At 51.4% G+C, this 7,319-nt stretch overlaps 1 long non-coding RNA gene across 1 annotated transcript; it reads left to right on the plus strand.

The window, feature by feature from the left end:
• The first annotated feature begins 1,781 nt into the window (after nucleotides 1–1,781).
• LOC137310142 (uncharacterized) lies at nucleotides 1,782–7,319 on the plus strand. Its single transcript, XR_010960052.1, has 3 exons — nucleotides 1,782–1,858; nucleotides 2,347–2,462; nucleotides 6,707–7,319. It is a non-coding gene; the product is annotated as an uncharacterized lncRNA (long non-coding RNA).

Consider the following 7,319-nt stretch of genomic DNA (forward strand, 5'->3'; position numbering starts at 1 on the left):
GGGAGTGGGATGCAGTGACTGAGGGGAATGTGATGTTGTGACTGAGGGGAGTGGGATGTAGTGACTGAGGCGAGTGGGATGTGGTGACTGAGGGGAGTGGGATGTATTGACTGGGAGGAGTGGGATTTAGTGCCTGAGGAGAGTGGGATGCAGCGTCTGAGGGGAGTGGAATGTAGGGGCAGAGGGGAGTTGGATGGAGTGACTGAGGGGAGTGGGATATACTGTCTGAGCAGAGTGGGATGGAGTGACTGAGGGGAGTGGGATGCAGCGTCTGAGGGGAGTGGGTTGTAGTGACTGAGGGGAGTGGGATGCAGTGAATGAGGCGAGTGTGATGTGGTGACTGAGGGCAGTGGGATGTCGTGGCTGAGGGGAGTTAGATGGAGTGACTGAGGAAAGTGGGATGGAGTGACTGAGGGGAATGGGCTGGAGTGACTGGGGGGAATTGGATGTCGTTCCTGAGGGGAGTGGGACGTAGTGAATGAGGGGAGTGGGATGTCGTGACTGGGGGGAGTGGGATGTAGTGACTGAGGGGAGTGGGATGTAGTGACTTAGGGGAGTGGGATGTAGTGACTGAGGGGAGTGGGATGTCGTGACTGAGGGGAGTGGGATGTAGTGACTGAGGGGAGTGGGATGTAGTGACTGAGGGGAGTGGGATGTCGTGACTGAGGGGAGTGGGATGTAGTGACTGAGGGGAGTGGGATGTAGTGACTTTGGGGAATGGGTTGCAGTGACTGAGGGGAGTGGGATGTAGTGACTGAGGGGAGTGAGATGTAGTGACTGAGGGGAGTGCGATGTAGTGACTGCGGGCAGTGGGATGTGGTGACTGAGGGGAGTGGGATGCAGTGACTGAGGGGAGTGGGATGTGGTGACTGAGGGGAGTGGGATGCAGTGAATGAGGGGAGTGGGATGTGGTGAATGAGGGGAGTGGGATGCAGTGACTGAGGGGAGTGGGATGCGGTGACTGAGGGGAGTGGGATGTAGTGTCTGAGGGGAGTGTGATGTATTGCCTGAGGGGAGTGGGATGAATCGACTGAGGGGAGTGGCATGTAGTGACTGAGGGGAGTGAGATGTAGTGACTGAGGGGAGTGGGATGTAGTGACTGAGGGGAGTGCGATGTATTGCCTGAGGGGAGTGGGATGCGGTGACTGAGGGGAGTGGGATGTAGTGTCTGAGGGGAGTGTGATGTATTGCCTGAGGGGAGTGGGATGAATCGACTGAGGGGAGTGGGATGCAGTGACTGAGGGGAGTGGGATGCAGTGACTGAGGGTAGTGGGATTCAGTGTCCGAGGGGAGTGGGATGCAGTGAATGAGGGGAGTGGGATGCAGTGAATGAGGGGAGTGGGATGCAGTGAATGAGGGGAGTGGGATGCAGTGAATGAGGGGAGTGGGATTCAGTGTCCGAGGGGAGTGGGATGCAGTGAATGAGGGGAGTGGGATGCAGTGAATGAGGGGAGTGGGATGCAGTGAATGAGGGGAGTGGGATGTGGTGACTGAGGGGAGTGGGATGCAGTGACTGAGGGGAGTGGGATGCAGTGAATGAGGGGAGTGGGATGCAGTGAATGAGGGGAGTGGGATGTGGTGACTGAGGGGAATGCGATGCAGTGAATGAGGGGAGTGGGATGTAATGCCTGAGGGGTGTGAGATGCAGTGCCTGAGAGGAGTGAGATGCAGTGCCTGAGGGGAGTGCAGTTTCTGGTGGTATAAAGACCCTTGACCCTGGGTTATTTCTCCTCCCTCCACTTCCCATGTGCCTCTTCTTGCGTTGCAGATTCAGAGAGGAAGACAAGTCCGAGAGCCGATGATCAGCCGACATCAGACCGTCATTTGAATCCGGCAGGGAAGGACCATTTCAGACCAGGTATCTGTCTTCTTCTGGTCGGCACCATCCAATCAGACCCATTCCAGGGTCCGAGCCCAGAAACATTCTGTCCCCGACACAATCCCCCAACATTTAGTGATGGACCTCCCAAATCTCCTGGTTTATCATCTGACTGCTCAGTCCATGTGATCAGAGCAAATCTCTCCCAAAATGATCCTGGAAACCCCACCCCCTCCCCTTTACTGTCTTTCGATTGTCTCCGGGGGGTGGTGCGGGTGGTCCTCATTTATTACCCCCTCCCCCGTTGCCCTGTGAAAGAGGAGGTGTGGGCGGAGGGATAGTGAAAGCAGTGACCCTCGTTGCCTCATTCAGCTCCGAGAGTAGAAGACCCCAGCTGGGCTTGGCGCTCCGAAATTGCGCCCTCCTCTTCTCCCCACCCCTCTCCTGTACCCAGTTGGTGTTTGGGCCTCTAACTCTGCTCAGGGGGTGGGCGGTGCAGCTGAAGATTTATCCTCTCCATGTTCCAGGGGCGCTGGTCCTGTCGGACGAGGCGTGTGAGCAGGTCAGTGCCGACGTCCAAGTGATGCACTTCGGGAAAAACAAACTGGACACCCCCGAGGCAAAGGAAGCCCATCTCCGTCAGGTGAGGGATTGATTCTTCATTCATTCTCGGGGTGTGGGCCTCGCTGGGCAAGGCTGGGATTGATTGACCAACTGTATTTGGCATTGATTGAACATCAGTAATTGGCATTGATTGATCAACTGTAATTAGCATTGATTGACGATGTCTAGTTTACATTTATTGACCATCTCTAGTTTACAGTGATTGACCATCCCCAGTTTACATTAATTGACCATCCACAGTTTACATTGTTGGACCATCCCTCGTTTACATTGATTGACCATCCCCAGTTTACATTGATTGACCATCCCCAGTTTACATTGATAGACCATCCCCAGTTTACATTGATTGACCATCCCCAGTTTACATTGATTGACCATCCCCAGTTTACATTGATTGACCATCCTCAGTTTACAATGATTGATCATCCCGAGATTACATTGATTGACCATCCCCAGTTTACATTGATTGACCATCCCCAGTTTACATTGATTGACCATCACCAGTTTACAATGATTGACCATCCCCAGTTTACAATGATTGATCATCCCGTGATTGCATTAATTGACCATCCCCAGTTTACATTGATTGATCATCCCGAGTTTACATTGATTCATCATCCCTAGTTTACATTGATTGACCATCCCTAGTTTACAATGAATGACAATCCCCAGTTTACATTGATTGACCATCTCCAGTTTACATTGATTGACCATCCCCAGTTTACATTGATTGACCATCCCCAGTTCACATTGATTGACCATCCCCAGTTTACATTGATTGACCATCCGCAGTTTACATTGATTGACCAACTCTAGTTTACATTGATTGACCTTCCACAGTTTACATTGATTGACCATCTCTTGTTTAAATTGTTTGATCATCCACAGTTTACATTGATTGACCATCTCGAGTTCAAATTGTTTGATCATCCACAGTTTACATTGATTGAAGATCTCTAGTTTAATTGTTTGATCATCCCCAGTTTACATTGATTGATCGTCCACAGTTTACATTGTTTAACAATCTCTAGTTTGCATTGATTGACCATCTCTAGTTTACATTGATTGACCATCTCTAGTTGACATTGATTGACCATCCCCAGTTTGCATTGATTAAACATCCTCAATTTACATTGATTGACCATCTCTAGTTTACATTGATTGACCATTCCCAGTTTACATTGATTGACCATCCCCAGTTTACTTTGATTGACCATCTCCAGTTTACATTGATTGACCATCCCTAGTTTACATTGATTGACCATCCCCAGTTTACATTGATTGACCATCCCCAGTTTACATTGATTGACCATCCCCAGTTTACATTGATTGACCATCTCGAGTTTACATTGATTGACCATCGCAAGTTTACATTGATTGATCATCCCTAGTTTACATTGATTGACCATCCCCAGTTTACATTGATTGACCATCCCCAGTTTACATTGATTGACCATCTCCAGTTTACATTGATTGACCTTCCACAGTTTACATTGATTGACCATCTCTTGTTTAAATTGAGTGATCATCCACAGTTTACATTGATTGACCATCTCTAGTTTACATTGATTGACCATCCCCAGTTTACATTGATTGACCATCTCTAGTTTACATTGATTGACCATCCCTAGTTTACATTGATTGACCATCCTTGGTTTACATTGATTGACCATCTCTAGTTTACATTGATTGACCATCTCCAGTTTACATTGATTGACCATCCCCAGTTTACATTGATTGACCATCCCTAGTTTACATTGATTGACCATCTCTCGTTTGCATTGATTGACCAACTGTAATTGGCATTGATGGGGTGGGGATTCCCCTGGTGTTTTGAGGTGGGGATTCCCCTGGTGTTATGGGGTGGGGATTCCCCTGGTATTTTGAGGTGGGGATTCCCCTGGTATTTTGGGGAGGGGATTCCCCTGGTGTTATGGGGAAGGGATTCCCCTGGTGTTCAGTGGTGGGAATTCCCCTTGTATTTTCAGGTGGGGATTCCCCTGGTATTTTGGGGAGTGGATTCCCCTGGTGTTATGGGGTGGCAATTCCCCTGGTATTTTGAGGTGGGGATTCCTCTGGTTTTTTGGGGAGGGGATTCCCCTGGTGTTATGGGGAGTGGATTCCCCTGGTGTTATGGGGAGGGGATTCTCCTGGTGTTATGGGGAGTGGATTCCCCTGGTGTCATGGGGAGGGGATTCCCCTGGTGTTATGGGGTGGGTATTCCCCTGGTGTTATGGGGAGGGGATTCCCCTGGTGTTAAAGGGAGGGGATTCCCCTGGTGTTATAGGGTGGGGATTCCCCTGGTGTTATGGGGAGGGGATTCCCCTGGTGTTATGGGGAGTGGATTCCCCTCGTGTTATGGGGAGGGGATTCCCTTGGTGTTATGGGGAGGGGATTCCTCTGGTGTTACGGGGAGGGGATTCCCCTGGTGTTATGGGAAGGGGATTCCTCTGGTGTTACGGGGAGGGGATTCCCCTGGTGTTATGGGAAGGGGTTTCCCCTGGTGTTGTGGGGAGGGGATTCCCCTGGTGTTATGGGGTGGGGATTCCCCTGGTGTTATGGGAAGGGGATTCCCCTGGTGTTAAGGGGAGGGGATTCCCCTGGTCTTTTGTGGAGGGGATTCCCCTGGTGTTATGGGGTGGGGATTCCCCTGGTGTTATGGGGTGGGGTTTCCCCTGGTGTTATGGGGTGGGGATTCCCCTGGTGTTATGGGGTGGGGTTTCCCCTGGTGTTATGGGGTGGGGATTCCCCTGGTGTTATGTGGTGGGGATTCCCCTGGTGTTATGTGGTGGGGATTCCCCTGGTGTTATGGGGTGGGGATTCCCCTGGTGTTATGTGGTGGGGATTCCCCTGGTGTTATGGGGAGGGGATTCCCCTGATGTTATGGGGAGGGGATTCCCCTGATGTTATGGGGAGGGGATTCCCCTGGTGTTATGTGGTGGGGATTCCCCTGGTGTTATGGGGTGGGGATTCCTCTGGTGTTATAGGGAGGGGATTCCTCTGGTGTTATGGGGAGGGGATTCCCCTGGTGTTATGGGGAGTGGATTCCCCTGGTGTTATGGGGAGGGGATTCCTCTGGTGTTATGGGGAGGGGATTCCCCTGGTGTTATGGGGAGTGGATTCCCCTGGTGTTATGGGGAGGGGATTCCCCTGGTGTTATGGGGTGGGGATTCCCCTGATGTTGTGGGGATTGGATTCCCCTGGTGTTATGGGGAGGGGATTCCCCTGGTGTTATGGGGTGGGGATTCCCCTGATGTTGTGGGGATTGGATTCCCCTGGTGTTATGGGGAGGGGATTCCCCTGGTGTTATGGGGTGGGGATTCTCCTGGTGTTATGGGGTGGGGATTCCCCTGATGTTGTGGGGATTGGATTCCCCTGGTGTTATGGGGAGGGGATTCCCCTGGTGTTATGGGGTGGGGATTCTCCTGGTGTTATGGGGAGGGGATTCCCCTGGTGTTATGGGGTGGGGATTCCCCTGGTGTTATGGGGTGGGGATTCCCCTGATGTTGTGGGGAGGGGATTCCCCTGGTGTTATGGGGTGGGGATTCCCCTGATGTTGTGGGGAGGGGATTCCCCTGGTGTTATGGGGTGGGGATTCCCCTGGTGTTATGGGGTGGGGATTCCCCTGGTGTTATGGGGTGGGGATTCCCCTGGTGTTATGGGGTGGGGATTCCCCTGGTGTTATGGGGTGGGGATTCCCCTGATGTTGTGGTGTGGGGATTCCCCTGATGTTATGGGGAGGGGATTCCCCTGGTGTTATGGGGAGGGGATTCCCCTGGTGTTATGGGGAGTGGTTTCTCCTGGTGTTATGGGGAGGGGATTCCCCTGGTGTTATGGGGTGGGGATTCCCCTGATGTTATGGGGAGGGGATTCCCCTGATGTTATGGGGAGGGGATTCCCCTGGTGTTATGGGGAGGGGATTCCCCTGGTGTTATGGGGAGGGGATTCCCCTGGTGTTCTGGGGAGGGGATTCCCCTGGTGTTATGGGGAGGGGATTCCCCTGGTGTTCTGGGGAGGGGATTCCCCTGGTGTTATGGGGAGGGGATTCCCCTGATGTTATGGGGAGGGGATTCCCCTGGTGTTATGGGGTGCGGATTCCCCCGATGTTATGGGGAGGGGATTCCCCTGATGTTATGGGGTGGGGATTCCCCTGATGTTGTGGGGAGGGGAGATGTTTCCTGAGACCCCCTGGTAATGTGCCGTATAACTGTGATCCCTCCATCGTACCTGACTCCTCACCGGAAAATTCTCACCCGTTCCCAGATACAAGAGATGCTGAAAGACCATCTCCCCTGCAAGAAATACACGCTGAAGGTTAACGGTGAAGAGGAGGATGTGAATGGGATGAAGTAACAGATCGGAACCAGGAGATCAGGGAATGTCAGTGGGTGGGTTTCAACCCGACTCTGGGCCAATGTGTTTCAAGGGGGTTTAAAAGAGGTTTAAAAGGGGTGTTTAAAGTGTGTTTAAAGGGTGTTTATTAAGATGATTTATAAAGAGGTTTTTGTGAAGAAAGGGTTAATCAGACAGTCTTGAAATGGGCGAATGAAACACTGGGGATGGGTTTCTCTTTATACTGCAGTAATGTCAGCTTTTAGCCTGTGCTTGCTCCATAGCGAATTAAGATTCTTAAATTGTGAGCTCTTCACATGGTGAGAATTAGACAGCAATTGGAAAGTTGAAACCACCTGTTTGATGGGAGATGTTAATCGGAGACTCAGGTGAGACGGGATTCAGCACAGACACAGGACGGGGAGAAAGGTTCCTTTGTGAGGGAGAGAAAGATTCCATTCATTAGAAGGGAGGACATGAAGCCTTTCAAACAGCGAGGAGAAGGTGAATTTATATAGTGCCTTTAACGGAGTAAATCGTCCCA

This window comes from Heptranchias perlo, unplaced genomic scaffold, assembly GCF_035084215.1.
Source record: "Heptranchias perlo isolate sHepPer1 unplaced genomic scaffold, sHepPer1.hap1 HAP1_SCAFFOLD_227, whole genome shotgun sequence".
NCBI classification, from domain to species: domain Eukaryota; kingdom Metazoa; phylum Chordata; class Chondrichthyes; order Hexanchiformes; family Hexanchidae; genus Heptranchias; species Heptranchias perlo.